General features: G+C 43.3%; 1 protein-coding gene across 1 annotated transcript in view; it reads right to left on the bottom strand.

Moving 5' to 3' along the window:
* LOC122138640 overlaps window positions 1–5,136 on the bottom strand; it is a 14,145-nt gene extending 9,009 nt beyond the window's left edge. Inside the window, exon 1 of the mRNA XM_042732073.1 lies at window positions 5,108–5,136. The gene's annotated coding sequence lies outside the window, so the exon portion shown is untranslated. The remainder of the gene's footprint in view (window positions 1–5,107) is intronic.
* Window positions 5,137–18,803: the final 13,667 nt, after the last annotated feature.

Raw genomic sequence — 18,803 nt, 5'->3', positions numbered from 1 at the left:
TGTGAGGTCATCACCGCACTTTTTTTTTTTTTTCTGCTGAAAGTTACAGGAGTGCATATGGTGTGTGATATGAACTATAATTACACATTAATCTTTGCTTATAATTTAGGCTACTGTATTCCGCAAGTCCTATTTTATTGGGCTGGTCAATGTGTTGGAGGGTTGATGGGGTTTAATTTTTTTTTTTTGTGATTTTTTTTTTTTTTTTGTGTGATTTGATTATTATTTAAAGTTTGCTTTATTTCGTTGGCTCGGCTCGGCTCGGCTGGCACTGACTCCGATGAGGCAGAGACGGATCAAGCTCAGCGCTGTCATATATCACATCTACGCAGTGTTTTCAACCTCATAATGTTTATTTTAGGTTTCAGATCTTTAAATACACATAAACACTAGTAAAACAATACATTTGGAGTTTGTAAAATACACACTGATGTCTGTGGAAGCAGCAACAACAATCGATTAAAATATAATTTGCCGACGTGTTATATCTGACAAACATAGTGGAAGTAACTATAAAGTTTACTCTATTCTTCTCACAGTTCACCGGCCACTTTCTTACATGTATTTTGGGAGAAACTGATGTGATGACTGACAGGACGCTGCGCTGCGCAAAGAAACATGGTAGCACCACGTTATAGATCAATATTTATAAAGGTTTTTAAAAGACCAAACACACTCACTCACACATTTTTGAGAATCGGAATATCAGATAGTTGATGACATGGTAAGCAAGTTTGTGAATGTTTTGAATAAAAAAAGGAAAAATGAAATAAAAGCAATACATCTGTCATACAGTGTTCTTTTAGCTGCGGCAGCTGCGGTGTGTAGCCTACGTGACAAATATGACTCGTCGCCATGGAAACATTTAAGGTGGAACGTTCGAAAATAACAGTCGCCTTGAAAAAACGCACTCTGGGGAGTCAGATCGAATATTTTAAACTTGAAAGTATTATATGCAAAATAAATGACGCTGGCTTATATTTTTATTATGTGGTTATGTTTATTTTTTTTATTGCATGTGTGGTTTTTTTAGTGTGATGTTCATTTAAAAGAGTTTGATGTTTGTGTATTATTGTTTGATGTTTTTATTTTTAGTTGTTTTTTATGGAGCTGTGTTTTTAAAATTATGGTGTTAAGTAAAGAGTTTTTAGTGTTTTTTTCGGTTAACCGCCAAACCGTAGATTTGTTGGTTCTTTTGCTGATTCTAAGAGAAATTAATGATACGGTGATTGGGGGTTGGCATAATAAGTATTAAGGCATAATGATCACGAGGTGTGGGTTTGGGCTTATAGAATAGAAACTGATCTGTTCTACTTGCTGTACATTTCTTTATGTCTCATTCTGTCCTTGCTCAGCCCAGTATCTGTCCTTGCTGCAGATCCTTTGATGATATATAAATTGGTTTATATTGGTGTGCTGTTTGATTTAGATGATTTATGGGCATTTGTGTGTTGTAGCTCAGACAGGTTTTCTTTTGCACTTGGGAAATAAGAGGATAGTCTACATTAGCATCGACTGCACAAGGTATGAGCATATAGGATGTGTATCAGCATACTACATATGGTTTGCTTGCAGTAGGTACGAGTTTCCGTGGAGTTACTGAAATGCAGCCGTGTAGAATTAAAACAGTTGCTTAAAACAGTTGCTTGCAGGGTTGGGAGCAAATTGGTGTGCTTTTGGTGCCCACAACCAACCAAATCCCACAACTTCAATCACGTCTGGAGACTTCTCAGTGATGTGCTTGACTGAGGCTCCTGGAAGGCGGCACACTGTTGTAGTAAGGGGGTCCAAACTGCGAACTGAGCTTGCTGTGTTTCTCAATATGGATGCCCCAACAATCATGGCCTCCCTTCTTTTTGCTCTGGCCAGCACAGTTTATAGGGTCTTGGATGTTGTTCCTTTCATTCTCTTGATGTTGGTTTTGGTAATCTAAATGTTGAAGTGGCTCAAATTTGTTGGATGTCTGGATTTCTGGTGGTTGTGTTTGACGAAGTTTCTTTTTTTCCCTGCTTCTGCCTATCTGAACCCAGCTGTTTCGACTCTCTTCCATCTTTCAGCCACCAGGGAGATTTAAATCTATCCCACTAATTACATAAGTAGACCAATTAAGTCACTAAAGATATGGCTGGAACAAAAACCAGAAGACACTGCGGCCCTCCAGGTTTTACATCCCTGCTCTAGAGGAGTTAAAGTGGGTTTGTTGCAACTGAGAACATTTTTAGTACACAGCTGGAGACTATCTTCTGCTGCTTTGTTCGTTGCAATTGGTATTTAAACTGCCTACTAGTTCAGTATGGATCTGCGTACTAACCCCAGTTAGTATCTCAGGTGATGAATTAAGGTGAGGGGCAACGAGTACTTAACATTGAATAGTGATTGAGTTAATAGTGAGTTCTGATTTGGTAACAGGATCCTGTTCTGGTAAAGCATTTGGATTTTATAATACACACACACACACACACACACACACACACACACACATTCTAACCATTATTTTTCCCTTTTTCTTTTTGCATGGTTTCTGGACCTTGCTTCTACCTGCTTGGACCTAATCATTCTCCGGTAAGTGCATTTAACTTTGGTTTCCACACAGGATTACAGGGACAAGTCCATGAAGATTCAGTTCCATGAATATTCACTCTCACGATCCCCATATGAAACGTCTTCAGCAACCTCAGTGAAACAGATACCCAAGTTGTTGATGTCTTTATGAAACTTATTGAGAAAGATACCCAAGTTGTTGCTACAGGGCTGGTGTTTTTTTTTTTTTTATTTAATATTATGTAAGAATTAGTGTTGATGTATCTCATTGTGGCACTGTACCCCGCCCCTGTGTGCATATGTGTGTTATATGTTGCATGTTGTGTGTAAATGTTGGTGTATAGTCATTGGTACACGGGATATAAACGGGTCTGTGTTTCACGTGTATTTAAAAATATATAATTGTATTTAGACACGAGGATTGCACATTACGCACGTGCATTTAAAGTATTGAGTATGTGTGCACGGGGGATGCACGAAATTAATTCAAGTTATTTGGTATTTTGATTAATTAATTAGTAGTTTAAATAGATGCAAGTTTCATTTTATAGGTGTTGTTTGTTTTTGTGTGGGTTGTGTGAGAGAGAGGAGTACATACACAACACTTTCGGATGGAGAAAATTAGGAGAAAAAAGTATTTCATTTGCAAATTGCTTGAGATTTTCTTGTTTGGGTTTTATGTCTTGGTGTGAGGGCGTGTGAATAGGTTTAGATGTGTATGTTTAGGGGTGTGTTGTGGGATGCTGATGTCTGAAGAAAAAATAAATATAAATAATTACTAGCTCGAGTTCTCTAATCCGAAACACAACTAAAAATAAATACTATGTGTGTATGTGTGTGTGTACTATTATTATTATTATTATTATTATTATTACATTTAGAATTATCCATTATATATAATACGATCATTATAAAAACAACATTACAACATAACCTCAACGTCCTTGTCACTCGGCCACTCGAAGCTGAGCGGTCTTCCAGGATTTTATTTTAAAAATGACCTCGTAAAGTATTTGATTATCCATTGCAAGCTTTTTTTGTTTTTTTCCCCGGTTCGGCCGTCTGGCCTCAATCACTCAAGAGCAGTCTTACTTCTTGGTACGTTTGTTACTTCTGTTTATGTTTATGTAATATGTTTACTACTATGTGTGTTAATAGGTAAGTGCTACTACAACATTTACTCCATAACTTTAGGTTTGTTAATTCTGTTTATGTTTATGTAATATGTTTACTACTATGTGTGTTAATAAATCAATGGTCTAACCATAGGTCCGACGGTACAGTAGCTACGGTTAAAACATTCAGGTTGGAGTTGACATCAGCCTAACTACATTTTTGAGTTTTTGGCCTTTTTCTGCGGAAAAAGTCGTGATTATAGTTAATTTGAAGAATGGTTTTTAGTGTTTTTTTATGTGGGAAAAGTAGAGAATGCTGTTTATTTTTTCTGAGTGGGAGGTAGAGGAGCGACATCATTATAGCAACGCAATAGATCCCCAAATCATAGTATGTTGAAATAGTATTCAAAGATACCGGATGGTCCTACTATTTCGGTCCAAGAATCGAAGGTGAATGCGATGCACACTCTAGCGACTGATATTGCCCTGACCATAGATGCGCTGGTGAGGAATCGATTAGAACTACAAACACGAGTGAAAAGTATTAAAAAACTACAGACATGGAGGACGCGCGAGTCCGGCGGTTATGTAGAGAGGTTTAGATAAAGTGGTTTGAGTGATTAATTATCAGTATCTAACCTGGCGAAAATGTATTCATTCAATGTTGTCCACATAATATTTCATCTGCAGCAGCATTGTGAACTTTTGTAAAGATATGTTTAGCCATTAACTTTTAAATGCATCATTATATATTATATTAAAACTGCAAACACATGAGGAGTCTCCGCATGAAAGACCCATGACTGCCAGATCAACGTGCCTCAACATTTCTCTCCGAAACGGTAGGAAATTTGATTGAATGGAGGATTGTAACTGTGTGACAAGATGATTGACAGGGCAGTTTACGGTAACAGGATGCACGCACGCGACAGAGCTGTCCGTTAAAGATGACGAAGTAGTATGTCCCAAAGCTAGCCTACTCTTTTGCTACACACTCAAAAGTATGTACTTTTTCTTCACAAAAAGAGTACATACTTTTAGGACGTAGTATAAGTAGGCGAATTGGGATCCAGCCAAAGATAAAAAAAAGGCGTATCTCATGAATAGTCATACATGGTATCAGGTGTCAGATAACGGGGTATTCCCATGTTCTGCTGATTTTTGAAAACTTTGAATAATGGTATCAGGTGTCAGATAACGGGGTATTCCCATGTTCTGCTGATTTTTGAAAACTTTGAATAAAAGTGCAAGATTCATTCAAAAAAAAATTAAAGAAATGGCCAAAAAAATTAAAAGTAATGAAGTGTTTTTTCTATAATTTGATAGCTGTTCAGTAAATGAGGCACAGCTTGTTTTGGGAATAAAAAAAACTACACAAATATAAGACTGACCGATTCAGTTTGTCATTCTAATAATTCCTGCCACCCTGTCTTTAAATGAACACAGCTGACCTGGTTCTCTGTTGGAGGTGTGTGTTGGTGTTTGTTTTTTGGGTGTGTGTGGTTGTGGTTCTGGGTGTTATTTTGGTTGTGGGTGATGATCTGGTTCTCTGTTGGAGGTGTTCCGCTCCTCACTCCCCTTCCCTGGAATCTGAGTCACGGCCTCCTTCTAAAGAAAGATTTGCACAATCCCCCATTTCCTGCTTCCTCTTTCTGCAGTAATCAGTAATCGGTGATGAAAAGTAAGTACAGTACACACAGGGTGCTGTGCTAGAGCAGGTCCAAGTTCACTCTCCTTCTCTGGAATCTGAGTCACGGCCTCCTTCTAAAGAAAGGTTTGCATTTACTGCCCACTCCTCCTACAATGATCCTGCAAAACATTATTTTTAATGGTGCAATAAAGCCATGTAGTTCAGAGTGTTAACACATAATGGCAAACACAAAAACATGTCATGTTACCATTTCAAAACAACTAATGAATTGAATTGAACAATAAATTCACTTTAACACTTCGAACAGTCAAATGGTTTAACAAATAGTTTCATACTTTACATGTTCAGTGATCACTTTAACACTAAAATTCCATTCCCTCACTCTAAGATCGCTTCCCTTCAATATTCCCTTTAAACTCTATCTTAGCAGACAAGAAGTGTAGGCTCCTTTGTCTTCCTGTCAAATACATTTTTGATATATCCAATTCATGCATAATAGCCGGCTGATACATAACTGAATACACATTTTAAAAACAATCAGCTCATTATGTTTGAAACTAGAAAGAATAAAAAAACACTACCATTGAAACATTACACATTTTTTCCTGCATTGGATATCAAATCTAATGGCAAGAATTCCAAAGACCAGTGCCAAGGAGTTCAGTAAGCAAACCCAATTTATTAACAGCGCTGGGAGAGCTCCCTGCCAGGCAATTTCAATGAGACAAAAATAAAAGCAAGTGAATGCTTTCGCTATGCTACGGAACAAGGTGGTAAAGTCATTAAGAAAAGCAAAGGCTGATTTTTTTCTGAGGATAATTAATGAGGCTAGAGGTAATTCAAAAACAATCTGGAATAAATTGAGCTACTTAAAAGGTGACAATAGAAGGTGAAGGTAGTAAATTGATTTGATTGGTTGATTTGATGGTGATTAACGGTAAGGTTGATGTAGATAAAGCTGATTTAAATTATTATTTTGTAGACTCTGTAGTCACAATTACACAATGTTTTTCCCCTAATTACACAGAAAATATACAGTTAATACAGGTGAACAAGCCCTTACTCTAAAGGCAGTCTCTGAATTAGACGTCATAAGAACAATTACATCTCTTAAACCATCCAGAGCAAAAGATATATTTGGTATGGATGTGGTCATGCTCAAAGAGCTTAGTGAGTCGTTAGTTAATCCTATCACTAAAATCATCAATCTTTCAATTTCTCAGGGGATGTTCCCATGTGCTTGGAAGTCATCTGTTATTGTGCCTATATTCAAAAGTGGTGTTACTCACTCTGCTAGTAATTACAGACCTATTAGTATTTTACCTATAGTCTCAAAGGTTGCAGAGAAATTGATGGCTGCACAAATCACTAATTACTTGAATAATAGTTCTTTTGTTTTACATCCGCTACAATTTGGCTTTAGAGCTAACTACTCAACTGAGATGGCAAATTGCTATTTTACTGAAAAAGTTAAGTCTCTATTAGATAAAGGAGGGGTTGTCAGGGCTGTGTTTCTTGATTTCAGGAAGGCCTTTGACACCGTAAACCACAGAATTCTGTTGTCTAAATTATTAAGCTTTAATTTTTCTCCACATACGTTGAGATGGATCGAATCATATTTGTCAGGTCGAACACAGTATGTTAGTATACAGAATTATAAGTCAGCTCCTCTAAGTATATATACTGGTGTTCCACAAGGATCTATTCTGGGTCCTTTACTTTTTATGTTGTACATCAATGATCTGCCATCCGTCTGTTCTAACACCAACATTCAAATGTATGCAGATGACACTGTTATTTATATACACGGAAGTAGTGTGTCACAAGTTGCAAGTAAACTTACAGAATCCCTGGTTCATGTTACAGCTTGGCTAGAACAATGCTGCTTACAGTTAAACATCTCTAAAACAGTGTGTATGTTTATCACCAAAACTAAGAATTTAAGTATAGTGCCAGATGTATTTGTGTCAGGGGAAAGATTACAAGTTGTATCTGAATATAAGTACCTTGGTATTCTGATTGATTCCAAACTTTCATTTAAGGCACAGGTTAAAAAGGTCTGTAAACGGGTCAGATTTAGTTTATCAAATTTTAGATTTATTTGCGATTATATGTCATCTGAAGCCGCTTTGATGTACATGCATTCCATGATTATTTCTCATATTACCTACTGTTTAACTACTTGGTCGCATGCTAGCATCTCTAATCTGAAACCACTAGAGTCTTTGTATAAACAATCACTAAAAACTCTTGATAAGAAATCAGTTCGGTTTCATCACTGCTCAATACTAAAAAAATATAACTTGCTAAGCTGGGATAACCTGATCAAATTTGTACATATTTGTTTGCTGTTTAAGACTATACATAGCCTGTCTTCACCACTACAACAGTTTGTGAATATTAGAACAACTGCTCACCGATCTACAAGGGGTGGGGAAAGAGGGGACTGTATTATCCCCCTCAAAAGAAGTAACTTCAGCCAGTCTGTATTTTTGGTAAAAGCTGCAAGGGAATGGAACTCCATCCCATCAACAATTAGACAATTACATGGTTATGGCTCTTTTAAGTCCCATCTTAATAAGTGGTTGCTAACAAATCAGCACTGTCAACATTAGTATTGTATTCTTGACAATAGACTTTTTTTGGCACTAATTGTTTTTGGCTATGTTGCTCTCTTCTGTCACCATCCTTTTCATCCTTTTCTTTCTCTCATGTTGCTTTGTTTTAGATAATTCACGTTTATCTTGTATTTTAATAGTGATTTCTATGATGTGTATATGTGTGATGCTCTGTTTTTTAGGGTGACTGTTTAACATTCTGTCAAGGGTCTACAGATGAAAAATAGCCTTTCGGGCTAATTCTGGCACATTTTACATTTATGTTTATTAATGTGCATTGCCCGGGTAAATAAATAAACTAAACTAAACTGAAGCAGCGGTCAGCTAAAAAAACAACAGCAATGTATGTGGGAGAGACAAGGGTCCCAGGGGTCTGCCATAAAAGTACTTGCCGAGTGTCGTAGTTAATCACATTCAGTTTATAACGAACAGAAGTCGTCTGTACTGCTATTCATGAAATGATCTGTGCGGAGGTATGACACAGGCCCGGTTTTTGGGATGGAACCGCATAACAGTCTTGTGTTTTGATTGGTCCATTTCTGTCACATGAATATGTCGTCACAGGAGTGGAAAAACTTGCAGGCATTTTTAACATTGTAATCAGAGAGCGAGAGCGAGAGAATCTGCTTTCCACAACCTTACCATTAAAATATGTGGCATTACGCTGTACTGACATAAACTATGGGTGATTGCTTTATATGAATTATCATGTTACGCACAAATGTAAGAATTGGCTTTCTGTAATGGCATACTTTTTAGCATTTATCTATAATCATTTACACGATATATTTTAATATCAAATGTATTAGTATAGCTCTAATGTAATCAGTTGTACGGATAGACTGCCCATGTTTTCATTCACATCCCAAATTCTGGGCCGCTTTGGTTTTTAGATAACGTCCCAAATTCTGGGCCGATTTGGTTTGCAGATAAAGTCCCAAATTCAGCATTTTCGAATTCAGGCCAGTTTGAGATATTCTGCTTAGCTGACAGCCAAGTTTCTAAGTCATGCATGCACAGTTTACCATAAACTGGACCATTAATTCATTTTTAGAGTAACCCTTAGTACATGAATCAAAGTTAATGTATTTTTTACTCTTCCCAGAAAACATTAGGAACATGGTATAAAAAAAAAAAAAAGGGACATCTCATTTGCTTATGTAATTGTCACAGGTCAGGATGGGCCAAGCTAGACTGCGCCCACCCCTGAACCAGGACCACCTCGAGGAACATGTCAGAGGGAGGAGTCGGAGACAGAGAATAAAATTAACAAGTTTTATTTCGAAGTAAAAGCAAATTGGAAATCCTAATCTAAAAATCTTCTTCGTTGCCCTCAGGGATCGAAGGTGAACGATGCAGCGGCCGGGGTCTCTCCCGCCCTCTTCCTCATTGCGGACCCTGCAGTGGATGGACGGCGAACAGGTGGATGGTCAAGTAGGTCTTTCGCAGGTGGGGATGCGGTTGGCAAGTGAGCGGTCCGGTAGGTCTCCTCTGGTAAGTAGGTGATTCCGGCCTTCCTTCCTTCACCGGTGTGGAATTTGTGGCGGAGGGATGTCAGTCAGGCACGTATACGGCAGGTACACGTTCTTAAGGTGGGGTGGCCAGGGGAATCTTCCTTGGAAGAGGTGTGGTCAGACTCTACTTTCCTTGTGACACCAGAACAGGGCTTTAAGCAGGTACACGGCAAGCCGGGGAGTCAATAGGTGGGGGACACACTGAACGGCGACTCAAACACGGCACACTGTTCCCACGCCGCCCGCAGAGGGGGGCAGGCACTTCTCCAGTACAGGTGGATTACTAAGTGGTAACAGACTTGCAGTCGACGACTGAACAGGGCTTCTCCTGAGACAGGCAGACTGGATGTTTCAGATAGAGTATGCAGTCTTCACGTTCGTTGCAGAAGGACGGGCACTTCTCCAGTACAGGTGGGTTACAAGGCGGTAACAGACGCGAAGTCGCCAGACGGTACAGGCTTCGTCTAGTCGGACAGAATGAATGCTTCAAGCAGGGTGCATAGTTCTCACGTGCGCTGTAGGGAGACGAACACTTCTCACATTACAGACAAATTACAAAGATGCAACAACCTCAGAGCCGACAGGCTGGACGGGGCTTCTTCTGACACAGACAGAGTGGATGTTTCAGACAGAGCGTGCCAGCCTCACGTTCGTGACAGAGGGACAGTCACTTCTCCCAGCACAGGTGGGCTTACAGGTGTACGGCAGACTCGAGGTCGACAAAACAAACGGGGACTCTTCAGAGGCAGACAGTGAACATTTCAACAGGGCATCTCCTCTCCTATTAGCACAAACAGAGGGGTTAAATCCTAATCCGAGATGATAGTTCTTCGACATCCAGACAGATAGAACAGATCAATGTCACTGAGCTCTCATTGTTGACAGTAGACCAACATGACACATGGAGAGTGCACGGCAAAGAGGATTGCATCTTCCACACACACAGCAATTCCACTTCAAGCATATAATGTGGGAGACAACGTCGATTTTAGGCACTGCAAACTCACTTCACGAAGTGCAATTTAAAGCCAGCACTCACCCTTGGGTCTCTGTCCGAGGGGGCCGCGATCATCAATGCTGCAAAGGAGGTTTTGAGATGTTTTTCTTCACAAACACAGGCAGAGTTCACATCACCATTTATAATGGGGGAAGAGATAAGAGATCAGTAATGAATCAGTACAATCCACTCAGTGATATTTATGATCGTGATCCAAACACTCCAAACCACATCCAATTCAGTGTCGAACACATGCAATTACGAGACTCAATTCTCGGTTACTTAGCTCCTCTCCAATGCAAACGGGGTATTTCACTCTCTCTCTCTGTTGCCCTCGAGTCCCTCATCAAGTCAACACTCTCCTCTTCATTCAACCGCACTCCAATAACTGCAACCCCCGATGAACGACTTCTCACGGGAGAGAACCACACCAACAGCCTCTTGCTCTTGCATTTTATCTTCTCTCAAATGCTGACGGGGCTTCACCAAAACTCTCAGAGTAAATTCCCCACACCTGTTGTCAATCTGTCATTTGGGGTTGTCATGGCAACAGACGCACACGCAGGCCTGGGGACAGTGTTACACTCAAAGTGTCCCAACAGGAACACTGCTTCAGCGGGAAAGAGTTCCATATGCTATTTGTCACACCGTGACTTTGTTTTTTTTAATATATTGTGAGTAATGTGGGGTTTATATATAGTGAGGCATAGGGGTTTATCAGAACTTCTGGGTTTAAGAGACCAGTGCCCTTCAACAACTTCAAATAAATCCTATTGTATTAGTCAATTTTTCCCTTATCTATTCCTGATAGTTTATACTGTAGGTCAGGGGTTTTCAACCTTTTTTTGAAACTGTACCCCTTCTATCTGGATCTTTCAGCTTGAGTACCCCTTTACAATTTTAGTTTACAATTTTTACTAAACTAAAGTCTACTGTGGTAATGCAAGGTGGGATTTCTGTCTGGATTTTTTTGTTTGTGTTACTATTTAGAAGGAAAACTTACTTTGTCACGAACTTTATCTTGTACATAAACACTGCACATGAATGTGAACACGCGATATGATCGCTCATCTGATTGCACTTACTGAATTTGCATTTGATCTGTGTACTGTATTTGGTTAGTGTGTAGGTGATTGTGATGAGTCGGTATGTTGTGTAAACTGTAGTCTGTTTTTTTTTAGGCCTAACTTCACTCTTAAAGGGAGAGAATTCACAACAATGATCCCAGGGTGCAGCTTCCACAACATTACTGGGGAGCTGGTTCCAGACCCTCACAATTCTCTGTAAAAAGTGCTCTATTTTCTTTCTGAATGCCCCTTTATCTAATCTCCATTTGTGACCCCTGGTCCTTGTTTCTTTTTTCAGGTCAAAGAAGTCCCCTGGGTTGACATTGTCTTTACCTTTTAGGATTCTGAATGTTTGAATCAGATCGCCACGTAGTCTTCTTTGTTCAAGACTGAATAGATTCAATTCTTTTAGCCTGTCTGCATACGACATGCCTTTTAAACCCGGGATAATTCTGGTTGCTCTTCTTTGCACTCTTTCTAGAGCAGCAATATCCTTTTTGTAACGAGGTGACACTTCTCACAATATATCCAAGCATCTTGTAACCCTATAGATTCCCCACATTGTCTAGATGAAGACATTTCGGAGTCAACATAAACTCCTAGGTCTTTTTCATAGTTGCCTTCTTCAATTTCACTATCTCCCATATGAAGATTAAAAACGCCAAAAATGTCTCGCGACTGAAGCTCTCTCTTCCCTGCCATCATCAGTGATTTGTGTGGTAACAAGCAGGGACATCCATCACACTGATACTAGGTAAGCGTTTTATTATTCTTTTTTAATTAGCATCAGTACTGTACGTTTTAGCCACCAATAATTTAAAAATGCCAGTAATAATTTTTCGTATTGAGGTCAGCTGTAGAGATGCGTGGATAGTGAACTTTTCTTTGCCTTCTTTTCTATAACATTATCATCAATAAAAATACATGATTGCGGTAAACTTGTGCGCGCAAATTAAAAAACAAAACTGTTAGCCAATACTGTAAAATGTTGCAGAAGAAAATCCACTCGTTTTTTCATGCAAAAGTGAAATAGAACAAACAGAACTACAAGATGAAGACTTGGATTCGGAACACCAGAAAAAAAAGAACAAACAAAGCTCACATGCATCAGATAACAGAAAAAGAAAACAAGCAGCAAAGTTTCAGCATTATTGCAAAACGACTCGGTTACTAACGTAACCTCGGTTCCCTGAGAAGAGGGAACGAGTGTTGCGTAAATGCTTTTACGCATCGGGAAAGACCCCTTTCTCGAGAAGACTGAAGCCTAAAATTATCCTTATAATTTTCATAAATTTAAAACGCAGTTACTGCAAGCAGCAGACCTAAGCGAGGCTAGCTAGCGCGCTTATTGGCTGCTCTGCAGGAATTGCTGCAACCTATGGAGACGTGGCTAGGACGTGTGGGCCAATGAGCGCGCTTCGCGCGCTCCCCGCGTCATTGCCCGCCGAAATGGGCGTGACTTAGGTGTATATAAGGCCGCCAGAAAGGGTTGCTCTCTGTTTTCATTCGACTGAAGCGACCCAGCCGGAGCATGAGCACGGCAAGGTTACGCAACACTCGTTCCCTCTTCTCAGGGAACCGAGGTTATGTTAGTAACCGAGTCGTTCCCTTTCGAGAGTACTCTCGTGTTGCGTAAATGCTTTACGCATCAGGAACCCCATGTAAAACGCCGTGCATGCTCAACAACTCATAATGGTCGAAAACGCACACTGGGGAAGTGCGTGACACAGTCATAATAGGTCTTAACAGACATAGGTGGATGATAAGGCAGTAGATAATGATAGGGACCGGTCTGAAAGACGGGCCCTTAAGACGATACCGCCTGACGCCCTAGGGCGTGATCATAAAAGGTTGTGCGGGGCACGTTACACCGTCAGCCATATGGCTGAGTCCTGTTTGATTCATACTGAGAAAAGGCTCGCCTGCAGGGCGGGAACCTCCAGATTATAGAATCTGATAAATGTAGATGGTGAGGCCCAGCCTGCCGCCATACAAATATCGTGGATGTCAATTCCACTGGACCAAGCCCACGACGAGGCCATGCCTCTAGTCGAGTGAGCTCTGATACCCAGAGGGCAGTCAATGCCTCTGGACGAGTAAGCCAAAGAGATGGCATTAACTATCCACCTTGAGAGGCTCTGCTTCGTGGTGGCTCGGCCTCTGGCGCGGCCACCAAAGGATACAAACAGTTGTTCTGACTGTCTGAAAACTGCCGTGCGGTTGACATAGGCCCTCAACGCCCGAACCGGGCAGAGGAGCTTTATATCATTCTCACCTCCCGGGTCAGGGAGGGCAGATAGAGAAATTACTTGTGCCCTGCCGGGTCGGGGAGGGGAGATTTATATATTTCTTGTGTCCTGGGTGGGGTGGGGAGGGTATTGGGATTATAACCGTGTCGTGGTTTGAGGATGACCTTAGAGTCATGAGTCACCACACGCTTAACTTGAGTACAGAGCCAGCAGGAAAAACGGCCTTGAGCCGCAGGATGTTTCATATCTATGTCCCGTAGGCCCGGAACGGCCCCGCCTAGACCGCTGGATAGGTCCCATACAGGAACAGAAGGGGCGGCTGAGGAGGATTCTAAACTCCCCAATTCCCTCATCCTGGCTCCCCTCAGGAAACGGACTATTAAGTCGTTTTTCCCATGTGCATTGATTAATATGGAGGCTATGGCTGAAACATAGACTTTGAGTGTGGATGGGGTCCTGCCCTTATCCAGCAGCTCTTGGAGAAAGGAAAGTACTTCCTTGACACCACAACTGAGGGGCTCAACATCTTGTGTTGAGCACCAATCGGTGTGGATGGGGTCCTGCCCTTATCCAGCAGCTCTTGGAGAAAGGCCACGCCTTGCCTCTGAAATGGTAAGCTTTAACACTCCCTCTGGTAGGCTGGACGGCTTGAGGGTGCTCTTGGTTGTTTGATGGTTATTTGTTGATGGTCTTGGTTGGTTGGCGGGTAGCGTTGGGGGATGACGCATGCGTAGCTTTTGGCTGTGGGTGAAGTCACCACGTTCCTTTAGCTCGTGAGATGATTTATGTTTGGTAAAGATGTGTGGTTCTATGGAGAGCGGGGTGTTGAGATGGTTTTGGTCTGGTAAGCTTGTTTGGTTCCTGGAAGTAGGGGTGATTGGAGGGAATGCATAAAGTGGGCTGCTGGGCCAGTCGTTGGCCAGAGCATCTTTGCTCTTTGAAAAATATATTGGGCAGTGAGCGTTGTCTTTTGAGGCGAAGAGGTCTACCTCCGCTTTGCCAAAGACGCTCCAAAGGAGCTGGACCACCTGGGGGTGAAGGGACCATTCCCCTGGGGGAACGTTGTCCCTGGATAACATGTCCGGGCCCAGGTTGAGAACGCCCGGCACGTGCGCTGCTCTGAGAGAGCGTAGGTTGCGCTGGGCCCATACGAGAAGGTGCTTGACCATCGTGTATAAGCTCCGAGACCTGAGGCCGCCTTGGCGGTTTATGTATGATACCACTGACATGCTGTCCGACCGGACCAGTACGTGGTGACCTCTCAGGTGTGGGAGAAAGTTCTCCAATGCCAGTATGACTGCTCTCATCTCTAGACAGTTTATGTGTAGGCTTTTCTCTGGGCCTGACCACAGGCCCGAGGATGGCCTGCCCTCGTATAGGGCTCCCCAACCGAGGTTGGAGGCATCTGTCGAGACTACTTTGCGAGTCGAAACGGTCCCTAAGGCCACTCCTGTTTGGTACCATTCGGCTACCTTCCAGGGCGCCAGAGCATTGATGCAGGCCTGGTTGACCCTCAGGAGGGCACGGCCCGTGGACCATGCTTGTGGTGGGACACGTGACTTTAGCCAGTATTGTAGGGGGCGCATGTGTAGCAAACCCAACTGGAGTACGGCTGAACCGAAGCCATGCGGCCCAATATCCTCTGAAAAACTTTGAGAGGAGTGGCTTTGCCAACCTTGAATGACGCCGCTGAGCGTTGGATGGAGAGCGCGCGCTGTGAGTCTAAGTCTGTTCCCAGAAATGATATTTTCTGGCTGGGTGATAGTGAGCTCTTGGCCCAGTTCACTTTTAGACCCAGACGATCTAAGTGATCGAGCAGTAAAGCTCTGTTGGTCACCAATTCCGTCTCTGACTGTGCTATAATTAGCCAATCGTCTAAATAGTTCAGTATTCGCATGCCCTGTTCTTTCAACGGGGCGAGCGCCGCGTCCATGCACTTCGTGAACGTGCGAGGTGCTAGGGACAGGCCGAACGGCAGGACCGTATACTGATAAGCTCGACCCTCGAAGGCGAATCTCAAAAATGGCCTGTGAGGGGGCGTTATTTGAATCTGAAAGTAAGCGTCTTTCAGATCCACTGATATAAACCAGTCTCCCCGGCGAATCTGCGCGAGGATCTGTTTCATGGTCAGCATTTTGAACTGACGTTTCATAAGGCCCCTTTTCCCAACAGTGTCGCTATTTCTGCGTGGAGTAGATGTGCTACTGCGCTCTGTACTGAAGTTTCGACCACGGCTCGAAAGCGCGGGGGTCTGCGAGCGAACTGCAGCGAGTAGCCTCGCTTTATAGTGTTTAGTACCCACTTTGATATGTTCGGGATGATTTCCCATGATTTTGCACGAAGGGCTAGGGGTAATATAGTGTCTGGGCTCGGGCCGCTGTGTGACAGGGACCCGTGGACCTGATAAACCAGTGTTTGTTGAGACACAACAGCCGCATTGTAAGGCATAAAAAACAGACATTTTTCTCTTTATATGATTTAATTGGGTTGCCGTAAAAACGGCGTTTGTGTGCAGGTGTGCATGTTGATGAACTGGCACATTTGCTGCAGCGTGATCGTCTGTGGCCACCTCTGTTGAGGGAGCTAAAAGACGTGAGCATGTTCGTTTCGACGGTGGCTCGGCCGAGGCGAAGCTTAACCGTCGACATCGCCCCCTTGTGGCTAGGAGGGCTTCTGAGGCTCAGGTTTCGGCGAAATCCTGGGTCTCGGTCCCCTCGGAGGTGGGGGTCTGCGCCGGCTCGTTGAGCGCGAGCGATGACGGCTGTCAACATAAGGGCGGCGCTGAGCGGCTGACGGAGGAGGCGGCGGCGGCGGGGCTCTCGGAGTCTGAGCAGGCGGCCGTCTAGGGCGACCTGCGGCAGAACTGGAGCGCTTAGGCAGGAAGTGCTTCATAGCCTGCGACGCCTTCTGTGCTTCGGAGAAGCGCTCCTCAAACCTCTTAACAGACGGGCCGAAAAGGCCGGATGGCGAAACGGGCGAGTCCAGGAAAGCAGCTCAGTCAGCGTCTTTCATGTCCGTCAACGTAAGCCAGAGGTGTCGTTCACTCACTGTGAGCACTGCCATAGCTCTCCCGATGGCCTGAGCGGTGATCTTGGTCGCTCTGAGAGCTAAATCATTGGTGCTGCGCAGGTCGTGCAGCATCTCAGGGCTGGGGCCGGCCTCAGACATGGTCCTGAGGAGGTTGGCCTGGAAAACCTGCAGTACCGCCATCGTGTGGAGAGCAGAGCCAGCTTGACCGGCGGCGGAATAAGCGCGACCGGTGAGAGCTGATGTCGTGCGGCAAGCTTTAGATGGGTGCACGGCCTTAGATCGCCATCCAGTGGAGGGCGGGCAGAGGTGTGCAGAAACCGCTTCCTCAATCGGTGCGAGCTGATGGTATCCCTTCTCCATAGCGCCGTCCATGACGGAGAGCGTTAACGGAGAGGAGGATTTCAGCCTGGCTGAAAACGGCGCTTTCCACGATTTGGTGAGCTCTTCGTGGAGTTCTGGCAGGAACGGAGCGAACTTCTGCTGAGGAGCCGAGTTGCGGCCTGGCAGAAACCATTCGTCGAGCCTGCTGCGAGAGGGCTCGTCGGGCTGAGACCACTCGAGGCCGAGGTCTGACACGGCCTTCGTCAGAACGCGGATAAGCTCAGAGTCTGACGCCGCTGTAATCCCGCTGGTACTGGCCTGGGTTGAAGGGGCGAGCTCAGGAAGGGAGCCCGACCAATCTTCGCTATCCGAGGCAGCGAGAGAGCAGCTGTCATCGTGATCGCCGTGTTCATCTGGTCCGCCGAAACTGATGGGGGCGCTAGCGGTATCCACCGGGCGCTGGCCGTCAGCGAACAGGACCGGAGAAGGAGAGTCAGTCAGAGAGGCACGCGGAGACTGGCCCGGCGTGAGCTCGCGAACCTTATATACACCTAAGTCACGCCCATTTCAGCGGGCAATGACGCGGGGAGCGCGCGAAGCGCGCTCATTGGCCCACACGTCCTAGCCACGTCTCCATAGGTTGCAGCAATTCCTGCAGAGCAGCCAATAAGCGCGCTAGCTAGCCTCGCTTAGGTCTGCTGCTTGCAGTAACTGCGTTTTAAATTTATGAAAATTATAAGGATAATTTTAGGCTTCAGTCTTCTCGAGAAAGGGGTCTTTCCCGATGCGTAAAAGCATTTACGCAACACGAGAGTACTCTCGAAAGGGAACTCTGCTTCCATGGGTTTTATATAAAATTTTAACAATGTTATTTTTTTCTTTTCATTGTAAAAAGACATACACGACATAAGTAATTCATAATGCATTCTGTGTCTCTATGTAGCTTTTCAGGTCAAATAAATCTGGTTCTTGAGTTTTAATGTTCTAAAACTTTACAGCTGTAAATTACCAATTTATTTAAACTGTAGAGCATTATTAAAATGGTTTAATTAAATAATTGTTTTGGTCAATACAGTGATTTAAGGTATAAAATAAAAACAGGACTCATAACACCCTTGAACACTTGAGCTTTGCGCCAGTAGTGACTACTGAATATCTGGAGTGACTAATGTTTTTATAAAGTATTAGGCCCCGTCCACACTACTGCGTTTTCGTTTAGAAACGGAGAATCAAAACGAATACGATCTCCGTCCACACCAGCGCTTTAGCTGCGTATTAGAATTGATCGCCGTCCACATTAAAACGACTGAAAACGCGGATCACGGCAGACTGGGCATGCGCGTACCAGTAGTTGTAATGTAAAATGCAGAATTTACTTGCACAACAGCTGCTAGCAAAGACATCAGAGTCAGTAACGCTTGTAATTCGTTATCCATGTTGCAGTCTCTAACGTAACGTACTCCAGGCTGTTATTGTATTGTTTTCCTCCGGGGATGGGTCATGTGATGGGTGGCTGACGAATCAGGGAAGGATACGCCATGACCGATGACACCCAATCATAGAGCCGAGCGTGAGCTTCTACGTCATCGTTTCTAAACTCCTCCGTTTTCAATTCAATTCAAGTTTATTTGTATAGCGCTTTTTACGATACAAATCATTACAAAGCAACCAATCATAGAGCCGAGCGTGAGCTTCTACGT

The sequence above is a fragment of the Cyprinus carpio genome, chromosome B10 (genome assembly GCF_018340385.1).
Source record: "Cyprinus carpio isolate SPL01 chromosome B10, ASM1834038v1, whole genome shotgun sequence".
NCBI classification, from domain to species: domain Eukaryota; kingdom Metazoa; phylum Chordata; class Actinopteri; order Cypriniformes; family Cyprinidae; genus Cyprinus; species Cyprinus carpio.
This window is presented reverse-complemented; position numbering and strand designations above follow the sequence as displayed.